The sequence below is a fragment of the Lepidochelys olivacea genome (assembly GCF_965140295.1).
Source record: "Lepidochelys olivacea isolate rLepOli2 genome assembly, chromosome: 1".
NCBI lineage: Eukaryota > Metazoa > Chordata > Testudines > Cheloniidae > Lepidochelys > Lepidochelys olivacea.
Window position 1 is genome coordinate 69,162,866 of NC_140411.1, and position 21,513 is coordinate 69,184,378.

A 21,513-nucleotide genomic window follows, 5' to 3' on the forward strand; every position below is an offset into this window, starting at 1 on the left:
GTTCTCCTGATTCCCAAAGTTCTTAAACATTCAAATAAGCTGTAGTTTGCCAATCCACTTCATGGTTTCTTCAAGCAATAACCAAATAGGAAACAGGAAGAGCCACATTATATGGTTCTTACAAGTGAGGCATGTATATACTTTCAAGTGCTACCGTGATAGCTGTCCTCTTGGTTGACATATTGGAGACTGAACTGGGAGTATCCTAAGCAGCAAATTCTTATATGTGGATTTTGACATAGAGAAGTGTCCCTATAACCCATACTCACGAGTTACTTACACTCACCAACTGCTGTCCTTGCTAATGCTGTTCAGAGCTATCATACAAAAAAAATTGTAAAAGTTTTCTTTCCATTCTGACTTCTTTCCTTCCATCCCACTCCCTTCTTCAATAACCCCCAACTCTGTGATCCCTGTCGCATCCCCACCAGATCACAAATGCTGCTAATATTTACACTGTGCTTTGGCTGGATGACTGAAGTATCCCACATTAATTATGAAACATTTCATTCTGCCTGGAGGCCCAAGTAGCCAATATGAAGGCAGTTTCAAGCACATGAGGATACAATTGATACCATGGTGCAGCAGAGTGAAAGAAGTGGGAAAGAGATGACAGACTGAATAAATGGCAAGCAAATTGGGGAGGATTGATTGAAAAGATTTTGAGTTATGACAGATATTGAGTTTCTTCAGATAGGACATGATGTAGTCAAGAAAATCTGGAGGGCACATACCATATTAGCATATTGTTTCTGCTACTGATGAGACTCAACTGCTTACAATAATTGACTCCTCCTGTCTCCAGAATAACTTCTAATGGTCACTTAGTGTTTGTGCCCAGGGTAGTATAAATTTAATACATGAACATTCCTTGTGGGATTGCTACATAAAGAAATGTATTCTGCCAAGCAGAGGGATGAATTCAAGTATCTAACAGGTACTTTTCATCTCTAAATACTGGGCATATTTAATATAATTTTTAAAGCCTGTACTAACTTTCTTTAAAATTTGAAAAAGTTAATTTCACAGTTAAATATGTGTTTGAAACAAACAAAAGAAGTAGAGTGACCATAGGAGAAGGCTAAAGTGTTGCTTAACAAGTTGCTATTTCAGTTCACAGCCCAGATGGGAAAAATACTAATAATACTGTCAAAGTTTCATTTACTTATTTAAAAAATAATAAACCAACATGATTAATAATAAGATCCTGATGTACTTTGGAAACAATATTTCTCAGAATTTTTTCTTCTACCCAACTTCTATTCATGGTAATGCAATCTGGATCAATATTTACAAAATTCATCCACCATTTCTTTAGTTATTTTCCTGAAACATTTTCCACAATGAGTCGGCTTCTCTGAGAAGGAAGTTGGCAGATTATTTCTGGTGTTACTCTTTTTCTATTCTCTGCTGAAAATACAGAATATTATGCCAAAAATAATTTCCAGATTAGTATGCTATTTTTATTAGTCTATAGTATACACATTTTTAAAAGTAATTTACTGATAGCTGGCAACTCTTGTCTGCCACTTGTGTGATTTTGCTTTCAGAATGCAGCAAACAGGATTGGTGCGACCTTTCCTTCCAGGGTATCGGAATTTACATTAGTATCATACCAGTTTTTAGTAACTGGGAATCATTAATTCCATGAGAAATGATGACAAATCTTAGCCTTAAGGCTAGAACACTCTTGAAGCATGCTAGCGCAGATTTTAACAGATGTCACTTTGTACCACTGATGACCATTCTGAAGTTCCTGTTACACTGCAGACAAATTAATTGTGACATACTAATGTAATTTTCTTTTACCATGAACTGTCAGAGTACAAAACTTGTCCAGTTCAGAAAGACAATAATTTCATGGACAATCACTCTTCACTGTACCTCTGATTAAGAAGCTTTTATAAATAATTCAAGCTGTGACTGATTAGTTTTTATACTGTCAAAAAGACATGCCTCTTTAAATCATGCCTAGATTTAAAAAAAAAAAACCCACAACCCCACAGTTTCCACAACAACCCTAAAAATCACAAAAGTAGAAAACATCTGTGTGATCCAGGCAATCCCAAGCCAACACAAATTGTTCACTATAATACTTGGTTCAGTTTATTTTCAAAAAAATCAAACTAATTGTGTTTATTGCACATCCCTTAGGATGCAAGAGTTTTAATAAACCCCAGAAAATGTGTTTTTTTTTAATATTATCACAAGGTTAGGCCCTGGTTATTTAATAAGAAAGTTATTTTCTTCTTATTAAATATGTATAGGCCCTGATCCAGCTCCCATTAAAGTCAATGGAATGACTTCTAATGACTTCCTTGGCAGTTGGATGAGGCCATATTGCAGAAGCACTCAAAGGCCTCAGCTGGGATGTTGTGTTAAATGCTGCACAAATATAACTTAAGACATGGCCCATGGAAGTTAGCGGAAGTTTTGCCATTTCCTTTACCCACATGATCAAAGAGGATTACATCTGGAGGGTGTAAATATCCTGCCCTGACTGCATGCCTGACAGGTCAGTGCCCACACCTGAGCTGGACTTCTGGGTCCCTATTACTCTGCTCACCTCTTTTGCCTTTCCCTCATAACTCAAGGAAGCAGGAACCCTTATGGGGTCCACAATCCCTTTCTTCTTGCTGCCCAGACAAAGATCTACTGCATTCAGTTGTGGAGTGCACTTTATAATAAGTAAATATTTTAAGTTATTTAGTATCCTGTCTGTCTCTCAGCCTAGCCCTCTTTAGTTAGCTTAGCAGGATTGTGGCAAAGGCAGGTCTTGAGGCAGGATATGAAAGTAGAGAACCTAGCTGCGCTCAGTTTTCGTTCTAGATGGATTTTTTTTCTCTGTATATAGGAATGTGTTTGATCAACCTACTTGCAACAGTGCCTGGGCTTACCTAACCACCTTCTCTGACTCTGACATAGCAACTACATGCTTTTAAATGGTATTTAACTGGCTCTGAGCATGCTCATTTTATCTTACTATATTCTCGTAATTAACTCTGCTTCGTCTACTTTCTTCTAGAACAGACCTGAAACTTAACTTTCCATTAATATAAAACAATGAGAACACTCCAGTCTTTTTTGTTTTATATCATAAGGCAACACAGTTGATTTCAATAGTACAGTCAGTCTATCACATGTACAAATGCCTTCAGCCAGAAATGCAAAGTCAACTGTTATAAAATCTCTATACAGAGTGAACAGAGAGATTAGTCCCTCACTTCCATCAGTTTCTCCTTATGTTGCCACAGTCTTTCCCCATTTGGTCCATCACAACAAAGTCATTGTGGTTCTATTTCTTGATTTCTCTGAGATTCTGCCAATATCCAGTTTTTCCAAACAAATTTAAAGATCTGGTCTGACTATACATGCATTCATGTAAAACCAAAAGTCATCTTTCACTCTAGTTATTTATTTTCTAGAAACTTTTCATTTAGCATTCCAGGTTACAATTTGCATGAATAATCAGGATTTTTCCCCCTTCCTTTTTTGGAAAGTTGTAGGAATCTAATGGAATAGCCCTATGGATTTCAACAGGGATGAAACAATAGAAAATATTCTAAAACCATAATTTAATAGAAAATTATAGCCTTCCTATGGAATTTTGTACTGTCTAGTAGATTTTAATTGGATAATTGTATCCCTTCTATTGATCTGTATAGGTAGGATTCAACTTTTTATAGAGAGGTCACCATTCATTCTAAATGCTACAGCAACTTTCCATAAGAGAGACAGCGGTATGATATTTTGTATCCCTGATCCTTCTTTTTTTCTCTCTTCTTTTAGGAGAAGGTACCAGAGCTTTCCTGGGCTATCATGTACCACCCTCCAGAGTTGACTCTTATTCCTCACTGTAAAGAATTCCTTCCTTCCTGAAAGGTCTGGGCTGGAAATATTTCAAACAACTTCTAAATATTCAGTCTGGCCAGAATATTTAACTCATGAAGAGAACTGAGCTTTAATAGAGACACCACAGCATGCTAGGTTCTGGTTGTCTTATTATTGATCACTTGTACTGCAGAAGTGTTTGGAGACCCCAGTCATAGGCCAGGGCCCCGTTGTGCTAGGCATTGTACAAACAGGTAACAAAAAGACAGTCTCTGCCCTAAGGAGTTTACAATCAAAACCCACTTGGAATAAATAGGTCACGTATGCACAATAGGCACTGACTCTGTGGGTGCTCCAGGGCTCAAGCACCCACAGAAAAAAAAATAGGGGGTGCTCAGCACACATGAGCTATAGTGGTTCCTGTCACTCTCCCCCTCAAGTTTTGTAACTGAGGTCTGATCACTGGGCCTGCCCTAGGCCCACACAGAGCTTGAGTGTGGAATATGATAAGTTTACAAAAAGAACAGAAGTACTTGTGGCACCTTAGAGACTAACAAATTTATTTGAGCATAAGCTTTCATGAGCATTCGATGAAGTGAGCTGTAGCTCACGAAAGCTTATGCTCAAATAAATTTGTTAGTCTCTAAGGTGCCACAAGTCCTCCTTTTCTTTTTGAAAATTTATTTGAGCATAAGTTTTGTGGGCTACAGCCCACTTCATCGGATGCATAGAATGGAACATATGGTAAGAAGATAGATATATACATACAGAGAATGTGAAAAGGTGGAAGTAGCCATACCACTGTAAGAGGCTAATTAATTAAGATGAGCCATTTTCAGCAGAAGAAAAAAACTTTTGTAGTGATAATCAAGATGGCCCATTTAGACAGTTGACAAGAAGGTGTGAGGATACTTAACATGGGGAAATAGATTAAATATGTGTAATGACCCAGCCACTCCCAGTCTCTATTCAAACCCAAGTTAATGGTATCTAGTTTGCATATTAATTCAAGCTTAGCAGTTTCTCATTGGAGCCTGTTTTTGAAGCTTCTTTTCTGTTGCAAAATCACCAAATTCTGTACTGCTAACAGCTTCTGCCCTTGGGGCAGGGAGTTTGTTTATAAACAGAGGCAGGGTGATTAAGATAACAAAAGGCTTGTCATTAAATTAAATTAAGGATCCTTAGATGATCCTGAAAGCATTGCCAGCACTCCTGTTAAAAGATAAGAAACAAAGGGTAGGAATAAATTGTCAGTTTTCAGAATAGAGGGAGTTAAATAGTGGTGTCCCCCAGAGGTCTGTACTGGGACCAGCGCTGTTCAACATACTCATAAATGATCTGGGAAAAGGGGTAAAATAGTGAGGTGGCAAATTTACAGATGATACAAAATTACTCATGATAGTTAAGTCCAAAGCTGACTGCAAAGAGTTACAAAGGGACCTCACAAAACTGGGTGACTTGGCAACAAAATGATAGATGAAATTCAATGTTAAGTGTAAAGTAATGTAAACATAATCCCAACTATACATACAAAAGAATGGGGTCTAAATTAACGGTTACCCTTCAAGAAAGAGATTTTGGAGTCATTTGCAGTAGAATCATAGAATCATAGAATATCAGGGTTGGAAGGGACCCCAGAAGGTCATCTAGTCCAACCCCCTGCTCAAAGCAGGACCAATTCCCAGTTAAATCATCCCAGCCAGGGCTTTGTCAAGCCTGACCTTAAAAACCTCTAAGGAAGGAGATTCTACCACCTCCCTAGGTAACGCATTCCAGTGTTTCACCACCCTCTTAGTGAAAAAGTTTTTCCTAATATCCAATCTAAACCTCCCCCACTGCAACTTGAGACCATTACTCCTCGTTCTGTCATCTGCTACCATTGAGAACAGTCTAGAGCCATCCTCTTTGGAACCCCCTTTCAGGTAGTTGAAAGCAGCTATCAAATCCCCCCTCATTCTTCTCTTCTGCAGGCTAAACAATCCCAGCTCCCTCAGCCTCTCCTCATAACTCATGTGTTCCAGTCCCCTAATCATTTTTGTTGCCCTTCGCTGGACTCTCTCCAATTTATCCACATCCTTCTTGAAGTGTGGGGCCCAAAACTGGACACAGTACTCCAGATGAGGCCTCACCAATGTCGAATAGAGGGGAACGATCACGTCCCTCGATCTGCTCGCTATGCCCCTACTTATACATCCCAAAATGCCATTGGCCTTCTTGGCAACAAGGGCACACTGCTGACTCATATCCAGCTTCTCGTCCACTGTCACCCCTAGGTCCTTTTCTGCAGAACTGCTGCCTAGCCATTCGGTCCCTAGTCTGTAGCTGTGCATTGGGTTCTTCCGTCCTAAGTGCAGGACCCTGCACTTATCCTTATTGAACCTCATCAGATTCCTTTTGGCCCAATCTTCCAATTGGTCTAGGTCCTTCTGTATCCTATCCCTCCCCTCCAGCGTATCTACCACTCCTCCCAGTTTAGTATCAGTTTAGTACTCTGGAAGCACTATGCACTTTTGTCTCTGCTTGTTATTTCATGAGGAGTTTGAACAGCGTAGGAAAAAGATCATTCTGCAACCCTTCTGGGATATACAGATTGCATACAGATCTATAATGACCTCTCACTGTGTTCCACATGGATGTGACACTCTACAGGGAAAAGTCTGACAGAGCTTTCTCTTCAAAGTCCTTTAAAAGCAAAGATGTTGTCTTTGCTTTTAAAATAATATCACAATAATTTGACCTCTCAGACTGTGTGAGTTGTCATACCTAATATATCCAAAATACAAACACCAAAAAACCAAACTAGTCAAACCCATGAACTAGCACAGCATGTTTTAACTTTTCTTTCAGCATGAAACAAGGAAAATAAATCCCATCAGTAAGTAAATGAAGTGGATCTCAGCATAACCAATCTATGAGCCTAAAATGAGTTTAACTCCATGGTGGGAAGGTTTCAGATTCATAAATTATAAACCCAGAAGGGACTACTGTGACCATATATACAAATTTAGGGGGAGATTTTCAAAGACACAAAGGGCAGTTGAAGCATCTAATTCTATTGTCTTTTAGTGGAAGTTGGGTTCCTAACTGCCATTTGGGCCTTTGAAAATCTCACAAAGATAATAATAAATTGGCCCATGCCCACAATTCAAAATCCTGATAGCTAATAACCTGCTTTGAGTTATTAATGTCTCAAATGTAATCAAAATGTTAATAGAATTTAGGTTTTGATATAGGGGATTGTTTACCCCAACTTGACTGAGGAAGAGAAGGTTACTTACATTGTGCAGGTTCTTCGAGATGGTTGCCGAGACAGCCTGTTCGGAGGAAATAAAAGACATATTACTGAACAGTCATAGAATGAATACAAGAAAGACATATATCCATAAGTGGAAACAATTCAGCACTTGGTGCCAAGATAAACAGATCTTACCAACATCTTCCCTTGTAACAAGGGTCCTGGACTACATATTAGAACTTTAAAAACCAGGACTCTTCACAAGCTCCATCAAGGTACACTTGGTGGCTATCACAGCTTTCCAAGAGAAGGTGGATGGAATCACTATATTTGCCCACCCAATGACTAACCGCTTTCTTAAAGCATTGAGAACACCTACCCCCACAATAAGGAAACTGCCACCCAACTTCATCTTATGCAGTCTTATGGGAAAGCTGTTTGAACCCCTTGCAATTGGCTCATTACTACATTTATCTATGAAGGTGGCCTTCCTCATCATCATCACATCCTCCAGACGAGTGGGAGAGCAAGGTGCCCTAATGGTACATCCTCCTTACACAACTTTCTTTAAAGATAAAGTTACTTTAAGACCACACCCCAAGTTCCTACCCAAAGTCGCTCCCCCCGCCCACACACTTCATTTGAAACAACCCATTTACTTACCTGTGTTTTTTCCAAAACCACATGCAGATGGAAGGGAGGCATCACTCCACACAGATACTTACAGAGCATTAGCTTTCTACATTGAAAGATCAAAAAAATTAAGAAAATCACAGAGACTTTCGGTCTCCATAACAGAATACTCAATAGGACAAACCATCTCAAAATAGAGAGACTATCCAAATGGATATCAGGATGCATCCATCTTTGCTTCCAAAAGAGCAACCTACAAGCCCCAGTGGGAGTCCGCACACTTTACCAGAGCACAGGCAGCTTTTGTGGCCTTTCTCAACAATGCCCCATTACCGACATTTGCAGAGCAGCAACCTGGGCATCAGCCCACACATTGACAGAACACTATGCTATAGAACAACAATCAACATCAGATGCTTGTTTTAGACTCACGGTGTTATCCAACATTTACAACACAACTCCGAAGCCCCTCCCTTCCACTGAGGAGCACTGCTCAACAGTGACCTAAAGTGGAGCACCCACAGGGACACTCCAAGAAGAAGAAGAAGAAGGTTACTCACCTTGTGCAGTAACTAAGGTGTTTTGAATTGGCTGTCACTGTGGGTGCTCCACTACTCTCCCACCTCCCCTCTACTTCAGAGTTTCATACAGATTCTCTGCGGTAGAGAAGGAACTGGGGGGCGGTTGGTTGTGCAGCACTATGTAACCACCTGGAGTGGTGCAAGACAGTGATGGCGCGTGTGTGACCCAACTAGGCACTGCTGCCACAAATCTCTGTTTCAGGTGTAAGGTGTACAGACACCTAAAGTGGAGAACCCAACAGAGATGCTCCTCAAAGAAGAAGGGAATTGAGTTGCTACATACGTTCTCTGATTATTAGGTTATTTTCAGAATAATGGATGTATTTACAGTACCACACTAGACCTTCTGATCATTAGACCCATTCAGAAACTTTAGGGATGAGGGCATTTGGGCCTTAGTCTGAAGTTGGAAGTATAATTCTCTATGTAATTTGGTCAGGAACTTTTCAGCTAAAAAATTTTCAATTTGTAGAAACCAGAACTTTTGATGGAAACATATTGGTTATGAAAAAAACTTTTGTCAGGATTGTTTTTCAGGTCCAGGAGGAAATTTCCTGTAACACAGAGAGAGAGATCCAGCCCAGAATAGCCAAGCAGTTGGGGGATTCATGTAGGAGACCCGGTGTTCAGTCTGCTAGATTCAGACTACTGACTTAAGCCTGGGTCTCCCACATCCCAGCAGTGTACCCTAACCATCTGGCTATCCCAGGGATCTCTCCCATATCAAATGTTTTTGTGAAATTGAATTCTCGTTTCCAGGCAGTCCCATATGTAATCTTACCTCTGGTGTGCTTGGCAATAAACTCTGTAAGTAATTGGCAGGTTCTAAAGGGAGGTCAACCTTTCTTATTTTAAGTATCTGTTAATTTCACACACACGCGCGCACACACACACATCCCGAAGAGAAATTATTTGAGGGCACAGCCACCAGTAAATCACAGTTCTTCTGCCACTCGGAAGAATAACAGTAATTTATTGCATTTAATCTGGAAGAGGTTAAATACATTACAGTTACTATTCTGATTCTATTTGACTGGGATACGGCACACTTAAGCCAACAGCTCAGATGATTTATTTGCCTGTCTAGATAAACTGCCTCCTCGTGTCTGCATCTCATATTTAAATATAGTTTAACTTAGGCTATGCCTACACTTAGGACAGTGTGCAGAGTACATACATGGCATGCCCCCCGGAACGCAGCTATAACTAGCAGTGCAGAAGGTGAGGCACTGCTTAGGTGAGTAGACACATCAGAATCTTAGGGTATGTACCCTACATGGCTCTCTACGCACAAAAGCAGTGGCTTCCATGGCTATGCTGCTATTTTTAGCAGTGTAGCATCCTGCTGCCTCTCCATTGCAGGAGTGTTTCCCCACCAAAGGGAAAGGCTCCAGCAACAGGAAAAGGGTCTGGCAGGGGGAAGCAGTGGGAAAAATCTCTGACAGCTCCCCACTGCCAGAGCCTTTTCTCCTGCCTCCCCTGTGCCAGAGCCTTTCATTGCCATGTGTAGCTACACACCACTGTGTGGATGCACCCTACTCCACTGCAACATGTAGCTGCATGCTGCCACCACTGTAGACAAGGCCTTAATGTTAAAAATAGTGTGTTGGGGGGTAGAATATATTCCAGCTATAACCACTTTACACACAGCAGGGAATGCAGGGAATTAGGAGCCACCATACTGCATGAGACCAGTGAGCCAGTTAGTTCAGAATCCTGGCTCTGGCAGTGGCCAGAACCAAGGACTCTGTTTTCCATTTCATTTGGCAGTCTGTTGATCACTCTCTCATTGATGGGGTTACAGGCAAAGTGCTAGAATTGAAAAAAAAATAGCTAAAAAATGTATTTCACAGCCAGGTAAGGTTTCCAAGATTCCAATACATTTAAAGTGATTTCCTTGAAAAAGCCAAGGTAGAGGTTTGTCAGATTTGTTGGCTTTCTCAGAACAAAATCTTTTAGGCGCTCTAATTGCATACACCATTCAGATAATATCAATTACATTTATTTCTCTAATAGTCTTGCTCATTTATTTCAAAGTGCTACTAAAGCACTATTCTGTAATTTTTCCAATTGGGTTTAACTGATCCTGAAGAGCCAGAAGTTGTTGGTTTACCAAAGCAGTCACACTTCAAAAGTTTTTCCAAGTTTGCAAGATTCTATCGGGGTGCAAGTATCACCAGCAATATCTCTCATACTGGAAGAAATTTTTGACGTGCAACTCCTGACACTGCTTCCTTCCTGACATATTGAGATAGCCCTGCCCCTTCTCACTTGCTGGTCCCCACCACAGCCAGAGACAGGAAATCTCAGGGGTGTAGCGGTTAGCTAGATAGTTATCTGTGGCATCATTACACTACATTTCAAGTTTATCTATTGACCAGTGCCATCCACCCTTTAGGTTCCTTTACTATTAACATTAGTACCAGCGGAGCATGGTCCTGAAATGCTAATTGAGCCAAATCTGACAATTTCTCTGGCAACCAGATGAATATCAAGAAAAGAGTAATCTAATCTCAAATATGATTGGTGTCTCAGTGAAAAAAGTGCAATCTCCTTTCAGAGGCTGCAGATGGCATCTTACATGTTTTTGTCTCCTAAAAGTTTTCCTAATTTTTTTCACTTTCAAGTTCAGAGAGTTAGTGGGACCTGAGCAATTTTAGAAAGTATATATATAACAGTGACACCTAGAGCAGGGCCCCATTGTGCCAGGTATTCTACAAACAGATATGGTATGGCTTCATAGCAGAGGGTACCAGGATACAGGTACTCTGGCTTGCCAAGCCCACCTGTAAATGTCCACACTGCAGAGTCACATACAACTCATACCAATGTCCACGCTGCAGTTACCCAAGTTTAGCGCTAGGATTTATGGGGGTATATCCCCAGGTTCTTAGCACCTGACTACCTTGAGCCAGTCTAGGAATTTATTGGTGATGTATTGTGGGAAATCTTGTCTGTCCTTGAGTAAGAGGCAGTTCCTACTTTGAAGAGCTAACCATCTAATTGGATAAAACCACCCATTGGAGGGAAGGGAAACAAAAGGAAAAGAGCAGTGTGTCTTGCAGTAGACCATGCTATCTTGTTCACAGCCTCAGCCAGTCACTGATCATTATATTCAGGATGAGGAAGGAATTTTTTTCCCCAAGGCAGATTGGCAGGGACCCTAGGGTTTTCATAATCCTTTATGACATGGGGTGTGGGCCACTAGCTAGGTTCATCTGGGTATAGATCATATAATCAATTCCATGCTATTGCAGGTCCTCAGGCATTGGTCATCGCAGTCCCTCCTGTTCTCTGCCTGTGGCACATAAGAGATTAGTATCCTGGAGGCTGTAATACTTTGGTCTAATTCTGGTTGTTGGGTTTGGTGTGGTGGTGGCTGGGAGGCGTTTAGTGGTCTGTGATATACAGGAGGTAGGACTAGATGATCTGGTGGTCCCTTTTGACCTTAAACTCTATAACTCTAGTAGTAACAATGAGTCCTACCACTCCCTATTCCCAATGTTCCACGTGTATGCAAATCTTGAATATGTAATTAAAAATAATCAGACTAGAGATAGCGTATAAATTTTATTCCCAGTTTCTCCAACAACCAGTGCAATCCTACCCTCCTCTCATAGTATTGTTGCAGTCAGATGAATGGAACATATTTATGCACACACAAAAACTTCTCACCACCCTGGCTCTTAACATACTATGAAGAGTAGAAATACCCCTCCACACTTCAAATTTTCATGCTCAGTGTTTGATGAAAGGAGATTCTTGAAAGAGGGGGAAATCATCCTTTAGTTTCTTTTTAGATAAGAACTCTCATTTTACAGGGATGGTCATAGTCTAATGTCTAGTGAGATAATTTTACATGAATCATCCATTACAGAATGTTAACACTTATGTTTGTATCTTGCAAATAATTGAACTCAGAGTAATCCTTTGTTAGCAAACATCTGGAATGATAAGTGAGAAAGGAAGAGAAGAGATGTTCTAAGACAGATTTTAAAAAACTGTAATGTTCCTTTGTTTCTTTGTTCGAAAATCCCAGAGCATATGTGCCTATCCTTTCTTATAACGATTCAAACTCTACCTATCGAGGTAAATCAGTAGGCCATGAAAATAAAAATAAACTGCCATAGCTAAGCAAGAGAGAATCCAGATCATAACTTGGTTAGGAAAGGAAAGGAAATTATATGCTCGGTAGAGTCTTGCTTCTTGTATTAAAATTCTGAACTCCCTCTTTCCACCTTCCACTTCAACAATATAGTCAACCACCAACTCTACAGTAGTTATATAATGTTATGTCAACAGTATAGTTGCACACATACTTGAGTGAAATATACGCTTTGTCAACCCAAGACCCATGGATAATGAAAAAGGAAAAGACAGCAAGATCTCTAGGGGAAGGGATGAGGAATTATCATAGAATCACAGAATATCAGAGTTGGAAGGGACCTCTGGAGGTCATCTAGTCCAACCCCCTGCCCATAGCACAGGGTTACAGGCAGGATACACTATAAAGAGTAGACAGAAACATTTCCCTGCTTTGCACAGCGAGTCTTTGATCCATAGTTGTGTAACTGGCAGAGGTGCCTCACACACACAGTATTCAAAACTTTCCTAGATTCTAAGAAATGAACACATTTCAAAACTCAAGTCATCTATACTAAAGGCTTTTCTCAATAGGTTCTCCACACTATTCCTCATTCATTCTGTGTTAGGAAGAATGCAGAATAACCCTATTTTATACCATATCCCAAATACACATAAGCTAGTGAACACTAGAAGAGGGCCAAATTCTCCTCACTAGGGCTGACATTTGATCCATTGTGTCTTGTTTCACTTGAGCATCTCAGTAGCTTGCTCTTTTGACATGATTTATTTTCTAGATATCTCTGTATTGTGAATAATTATTTTTCTCATTTGCCTTTTGTGCACATACAAATTCTATCTACCTTCAAGGGTGAAGCTCCTGTGTATAGCTGACGGAGGTTTTGGAATTCACTCCTGTAGCAACTAAAAATAATCACCAACCTCACCACCCTCAGGTCCAAATGCAAATCCCACTGTCTTTGACCTTGCCTCCCCACACAGAAACTCCAAATCTATTAGCATTTCTGGGACACTCACAAAAATCTAACACAACTTATTCACCCTGGGGGGGTGGGGGGAGTTTGAAGGGGAAACTTTACTGATGGTAAGTTGTATGATTTTTAAATCTGAAAAATACTCAAACATGGTGATGGGCATGGTATAAGAACCTAAATAAAAAAGAGCTGGAAACATTTTTGATCAGAGAGAGTATACGCCATACTGAAAAGGGAAATATCTTTTATCATGATTTTGGTTCAGTACAGAGTACAAGTCAGAGTCAGCTGTGGACTCTTTTAAGTTATTCCAAATGCATGAAAACAAAAAATATTTTCCACCTTTAGCCGTAATTATATGTATATTTCTCTTGAGATAAACATATGCATTTGCTTTAACAGACTCTCTCTTTTCTGACAATATCCCGCCCCTCCCCCCCCCCCCACCTTCCCCCCAACCCCCAGGCAAACTTCCTTTTCAAATTATCAGTGGCTGAAGGTTTGGGTTGTTGTTTTTTTAAAGCAAACAAATAAATTACCCATCTTTAACTAGATTCATGTGCATTTGGGAATATATTAAGTGTTTTACATTTTCTTTAATATTGCATTACAAATCCTGGAAGATTGTTCCTTGCAGTATGTGTTCACAGATACATTCATCGGTGAATGAAAGCCTAATTTTCTAATGGCATTTAAGATTATTTTAGTAACAGTGCACATATGTTATCAGAGGAAGAAACAAAATTTTAAAGTCTCTTCTCTGCTATGTTTGTTGTTTTACTCTTTGACCACTATACCCTAGTGAGTTTTGCAGCTCCAGGATACTAAATCTTCATTTCTCACCATCCAGAAATGTTGAAGTCAGTAGCTCTAATTTTCTAATCTGTTACACCACTTTTGTGCTAGTATAATTCTACTGAAATCAATGGCCTTACACCATCAAAAAACTGGTAAAATATAGGGGAGAATCTGTCCTAGTATGTATAGACTGCAGACTTGGGAGTATATATTTTTTCACATCACAATAATGCTAAAGTATGTTTTTCAGTATTGTTTTACTGCAATATAAAAGGAAATACTTTAATCCAGATTAGCACACTGAAACTACCCCATTTGGGTACTGTGTTAGTCAAAGCTGAGTTTCAGAGTACTTATTGTGGTAGAATTCAAATTTGGTCTCATAATATCCTAGAAACATGCTTTAAAATTGTATGAATACAAATCTGGCTACTCCCTTTCAAACTAAGGTAAATTTTAAATGAGAACCACAAAGGAAAAAATGATAATGTTTGCACCCTATTTTTCTTCTTTGTGATAAATAAAAAAACCCTGAATTTCTTTCCCACATAAAATACAATTCTGTTTGTGGCTCCCCCCCCCCCCCCCCACCAATCTCAGTTATGTCTTTCCTGTTTTTATTTAAGAATTCTTTGGAGAACTAGATAAGTGATAGGTTACTCAGCTCTTTATTACACAGAGAAAGCTTTTCTCCCAAATGTTTTTCAGATGTTAGAGTTAAATATTTAGTTACAAAAGCAATCATACTTGCTCAAGTTTTAGTCCTTCAGTATGTCCCACTAGTTTGCCTGTCTTCCAGCACATGCAAGTGACAACCTAATATTTAAAATGTAAAAAGTATGTAGAATAAAACCTGTAAATATATATATATATATAAAGTATATCGAGCTACTTAATGCAGTAGAAAGAAATAAAAAGGGTGTGTCTACACTTTGTTTTCCTTTTGTTTAGGTCACCTTTACAAGTAGTAACTTAGAGATGGCTTGTGTGACAACCTGAATACCTAACATCTGATTAGTGGAATTTGTCATAGTTTTTACTCCACTGCATGTTAACTATTGCTACACAGGCCATCTTTAAAACTATTCTTAAATAATATATTTTATACATTGCTCTATTTTTCATTATTAATACCTTTCTGAGGATAAGTTGTGAACACAGCTCTCTTTCCACAGGCAGAACTACTGTTCCTGGAGTAGTCATCTCCAGCTGTGGTGCAGAACTCTAAAAATAAATGGAGATACTGCAGCCTGGTGAGACTGTTATACCCCTGTGGTGATGATTCTTGCTCCTCGGTGAGTTACACTAGTTCAGAACATCTAGTCCACCGGGCTGCTCCGGTGTATTAGCCGAGAAAGGTTTTGAAGTAGCGGCCTCTTTCTTGCAGATGGGAGAGGAAACGTGTCTGTTCATGTTAAGCACATAATAAAATGCATTGAAAAGCCTTTCAAGTCAGCAGCAGCTCTGACATAGCATGGTGCCACGATGAGCTGTTGCTAAGACCTGGATTCTGAAAAAATATAGACGTGTAATCAGGGTTCTACAAATCAACTGAGCGAAAAATCATTCAATAAAAAACCTACACCTCCACAAAATCTTCCCTTTTGTTTCTGATTCGCAGCTGGAGGACATGTGCATTAACCAGCCTCTGAACAAAATCACTGGCATGTCACTGAAATGGCTTTTGTCCCTCTGAACAGCCTTCCATGGGCATTTTTGCCTATTTCTCCAAAGAGACTGTGAGATCTTGCCATAGACTTTCTTCATCAGAGGAAAGGCAAAGACATCCAGAAATAATATCAAGCTATCAAAGCCAGAGCCACAGACTAAAGGAAGCCAGCTGCTGAAATAGAAATTAAGGAAATCAAAGGGCCTCTTGAAATAATAAAAAGGGCTCTTAAATAACTGCAGCAAAAGCCAACTGAATTGAAAGCAAGCACTAACTCCAGTTCCTGAAAGAGAGAGAAATCAATTGCGTTTATACAAAGAAATCTGTTAATTCACTTGTAATAAGCACCAGTAGTTGCAGTTCAAAAAGAAAAAAAAAAGTCAAGTACCATCAAAAAATAATAACACTGTTAAAAATCAAAAAGTTGCTCCAGGGTATTGAAAATTTGTGAGTATTAGAAACTAAGAGTTTATATATATATTCTGTCAACTCAGTGACTTGGCATCAGTTTTACCTACTGCTATGCAAGAGGTCAGGGTTAAAGAAGAGCCACAAGACTGTTGCCTTTAGCACCAGCAGGGACTGGAAGTGTTGCTGACCTTTTGGGCTCAGGGAAGGTAGAGTGCATCTCATGTCTCTCTGGAACACTCCCCAGCAGCCTCCAAGTAGATATCTAGCTAAAATAATGACAACAATAATCACAATCTTGAAAATAGTGGACTAGCTGAAGCAGCAAGGGGCAGTATTAAAAAAGGAAACATCCTCAGGAACTATTGAGGACTCTCTGAAAGACTCAAAGTATGAGGCCAGAGTCTGTTTGCTTCAGAAGCTTCCCTTAAGAGTGAGGAGAGGGATTTAAGATATCAGGGATAAAAACATGTGTTATTAGAACTAAGGAAGGAGAAAGGAAGATTGTGAATCATCATTAGTCATTATAGGGAAATAAAGGAATAAGTTTTGAATACACTTGAAGCCCTTGACAGGGGCAATGACAACTATTGAAATGACAGCACAGCATTCCAACCACTTTATGACAGTGCTACAATTGGATTTTACAGGAAGCACAGTCTGCTTTCTCCTGAGATGTCATTTGTGAACCAGCTAGGGTCTGACACATCAGCTGCTCCAGCAAATAACGTATCACTGAACTTACAAAAGGTTAAAGTTCTGTTTCTTTACAGATCATAAGAGCAAAGTAGCAACAAGAAACCGTACTGCCACCCATGAGCTTTTGGGAACTATAGCCCTAAAAAGTTGCTGGGCTTTTAATCCTGGAACCTGGTGGTGGACCTGAAAAGAAACATTAAGGATCTAATCCTCAACTGGTATAAATGGATTCAGCTCCATTCAAGTCAACATGTAGCTCAAGGGGATGCTCTGGTGTATTAACTTAGAAAAGTTTTGAGGTAGCAGCCTCTTTCCTGGAGATGGGAGAGGAAACATGTCAGTTCATGTTAAGCACATAATAAAATGCACTGAAAAGCCTTTGAAGTCAATGGAGACGCACCCATTTACACCAGCTGAGGACCTGGACCTAATATCTCAACCTACATCCCTGCAAGATATGTAAAATTTGGCAGCATCCCCTAGAGCTGATAACTTTGAACATGTTTGTATTCAGAATGAGGTAAAATGCTGACTAATCTTGTTCTGAAGGTGATTTTTAAACAAGGGTTGGGACTAGCGTTACATTAGCAGTGGGCACTTTCACATAGCTCCTTGGCACAGCGTGTTAAGGGCACTAGCCTTTCACTTCAGCTCAAGTCTAACATAAGGCTAGACAATAGGAAATCAGTTTGGAAGTCTCATCAGCTGCCTAGTAGATATTCATCTAGGACCTGACCCAATTGAAAGACCTCCTTTGAAAGACTCCCATTGACCTATATAGCAAAATTATCTCACAGTTTGGCACAACTGGCAGTCTGCCTGTAAGATAGGACCTGAAATATTATATAACATCAGCTGCCAAGTGTGCCAGAATTGCGGGGCAAACTGCTGGAGTCTATGGTATCTTGTGGGACTTGCCACCATGACTCCTTTCTCTGAAAAAGGAATCCCACACAGATGCTTTAAAAGCTTGTGTTTGGCAAAGCCTCTTTAAGCATTGTCTGCACATAATAAAGCTTTTTCACAGGAAAAAAAAAATAGCAAAGCTTTCAAAGCTCCTGAGGCAGCTACAGGGATTGACTCCCCTTGAAGAGGGAATCCAAGGTGGAGGCTGCACAGAGACTTTATCATTTTTTAAAGTCAGATAAATCATTGCAAATAAAGAAGAGAATAAGATCTATTGAACCATCACAGATATTATTACACTATGTAACCGAAGAGAGGTAATATCGCTTTACAGTTGGAGCAACGAATAGGATACAGAACTCCCTGGTTCCATTCATGGATCCCAAAGTTATATAGCAAGTCAGTGGTGGAAATGTATTTCCGCATTTCTCTGCCTTGGTTACCCCATGTCTACAAGAATATTATTAGCACTTATTTACTTCACAAGGATGCTGTGAGACTGAAATAATTTATAGTTTAAGAGTTTTGACATTCCAGAATGGAAATCACTATCAGGACTTATACATTATAGTACATTTCACCCTATTTTTTGTAAATATGACAACTATAAAGACTATAGAATGCACAATCACATGCAAGCAAAATATTTCTTTGTAAGTGTCAAGATTCCTCCCCCACTCTGAACTCTAGGGTACAGATGTGGGGACCTGCATGAAAACCTCCTAAGCTTATCTTTACCAGCTTAGGTTAAAACTTCCCCAAGGTACAAATTAATTTTATCCTTTGTCCTTGGAATATCCACTGCCACCACCAAACCCTAACTGGGTTTACTGGGAAACGTAGTTTGGACACGTCTTTCCCCCCAAAATCCTCCCAACCCTTGCACCCCACTTCCTGGGAAATGCTGGGTAAAAAGCCTCACCAATTTGCATAGGTGACCACAGACCCAAACCCTTGGATCTGAGAACAATGAAAAAGCATTCAGCTTTCTTACAAGAAGACTTTTAATAGAAATAGAAGTAAATAGAAGTAAAGGAATCACCCCTGTAAAATCAGGATGGTAGATACCTTACAGGGTAATTAGATTCAAAACATAGAGAATCCCTCTAGGCAAAACCTTAAGTTACAAAAAAGACACACAAACAGAAATAGTCATTCTATTCAGCACAATTCTTTTCTCAGCCATTTAAAGAAATCATAATCTAACACATACCTAGCTAGATTACTTACTAAAGTTCTAAGACTCCATTCCTGGTCTATCCCCGGCAAAAGCAGCATACTGACAGACACAGACCCTTTGTTTCTCTCCCTCCTCCCAGCCTTTGAAAGTATCTTGTCTCCTCATTGGTCATTTTGTTCAGGTGCCAGCGAGGTTACCTTTAGCTTCTTAACCCTTTACAGGTGAGAGGATTTTTCCTCTGGCCAGGAGGGATTTTAAAGGGGTTTACCCTTCCCTTTATATTTATGACAGTAAGCTTAAAGCATTATAGAGAAATAAAGCAGTAAGTTCTGTATAGAAGTTGAAGCAAACAAGTTAAAGAAAACTGATCAGATATTCTTTTCTACCTCCATCCAAAAGTTAAATCTGGTAGGACTGAAATGAATTTTAAGGGAAGACTCCACTTTCCTTTTAACAACAAGGTCCAAGTTGGACAATAACTACTCAGTTTAATCCTTGTAAGCGGAAGTACTGAAAAAATCTAAGTTCCGGTCTAAGGTTAGGAAAGGGCATAGGGGAGCCTGTTTTTAATCACACTATGGACATTTCCTAGAGGTGCATATTGATTTCACACTGTCAAACTGCAAAATACGTTATAACAAAGCAATTAAAACTGTTGATAATTATTACAATTAACTCGCTGTGTCTTACTAATGGAATGTTCAAGCATCCGAGAATTCCTGATTATCAGAAACTAATGGATGTTTGGAAGAGGAATGTCATTTTCCGTAACAGTATGTTCTTAGTTGATGTAATGTTCTCTGCAAACAGTTTTGCTCCTCTCTATGTTTCATTTGTGGTTTTGCAAGGGAAAGGACGATGGCAGTGAATTGTTTTTCTTGAGAAGGAGCAGGGCTCTTCACTTTGCTTTTGTGCCAGGGGGACGTGAAGCCAGGATAGAGAAAAGGTTTGCATTTCTTTGTACATGAATTCATTAGATTCATCAGGCCTGATTCTGGTCTCAGTTACATCAGTATAAATGTAAACTAGCTCATCTGAAGTCAACAGAGTTATACTGGTCTTCGTGAGATTGGAATCAGGCCCGCTATATCTAGCTGTGTTCCTATATTATGGTCATAACCATGGCATCAGAGCACCTCTTTCTCATGGGGGTCTGAATTCCTTCTTACACTGGTGCAGAGCCTGGCAAAGGGACTTAGGGGAGGCAATGCACTTCTCCTATCCTGGAACTGCAAGAGGCCTAATCAGCACCCATTGCAAGTTAGCTACCCTAATTTGCTCCCTGGATACAGCAGTCCCTACAAAGCTACATGGCAGCTAGAGAATAGCAGAGGCACAGAGACACTCCAGCTATGTCCACCTCTGTCTCCAGAACTGCCTCCTGTATTGCAACGGCAGTTGTGCTCCAGCCAGAGGGGGGCCCTACACTGGGATATTTTCTGCAGGGAGCCTTACAACAGATTTGCAGCCCTTTAAGACCATTGTAAAGAACCACAACAGAGGCTGTACTCAGTAAGGGTGGTGAAACGTTGACCTTGACTGAAGAGATCGTTGAGCGGGGAAGGAGCACTTTGAGGAACTGCCCAACCTGATGGACATGCCCCGCTTCCAGGAAGCAGCGCTGGAAACCTCTGATGAGATCAGATCTATTTCTGATGCTGAGATCGATACAGCAATAAAGTGCCTTCATAGCAGGCAGCAGGTGGCTGAGATTCACCTCGACATGTTGAAAGCACTGGAAATGTTGGGGTGGCATGGTTAACACACCTCTTCAATGTTTCATGGAAGGTAGGTGCAGTACTTCTGGACTGGCAAACTGGGGTGATGGTCCCAATCTTTAAGAAAGTAGAGCAGAGGGTGTGTTCCAACTATAGGGGGAATCACACTCCTCAGCCTCCCCGGCAAAGCCTATGCCAGGGTGCTGAAGAGGAGGTTACGCCAGTTAGTGGAACTCAGATTCAGGAGGAACAATGTGGATTCCATCCTGGCCATGGAACAACTGACCAGCTTTTTGCTGTCCCAGATACTTGAGGGGTCATAGGAATTTGCTAATCCTGTCTACCTTTGTTTTGTAGACCGGGTGAAGGCATATGATCACATTCCCTGAAATGTCCTGTGGGAAGTGCTGTGGGAGTATGAGGTGCCGGTGCCACTTTTGCCTGCTACCCAATTCCTCTATTCTCAGAGCGAGAGTCGTGTTTGTATTCTTGGCATTAAGTTGAGTTCGTTCAAGCTGGGCATTGCACTCCGCAAGTGTGTGTCTTATCCCCACTCCTGTTCATGATTTTCATGTACAGGATATCAAGGCACAGCCAAGCTGTGGTGTGCATCTGGTATGGGGACTTGGAGGTGGCATCTCTGGTAATTGTTGTCCTTCTTGCTTCTTCAGACTGTGATCTCCATTGCACACTCAAACATTTTCCTGCTGAGTATGAAGCAGCTGAGACGAGAATCAGCACCTCCAAATCAGAGGTCATGATCCTTTCCCAGAAGAA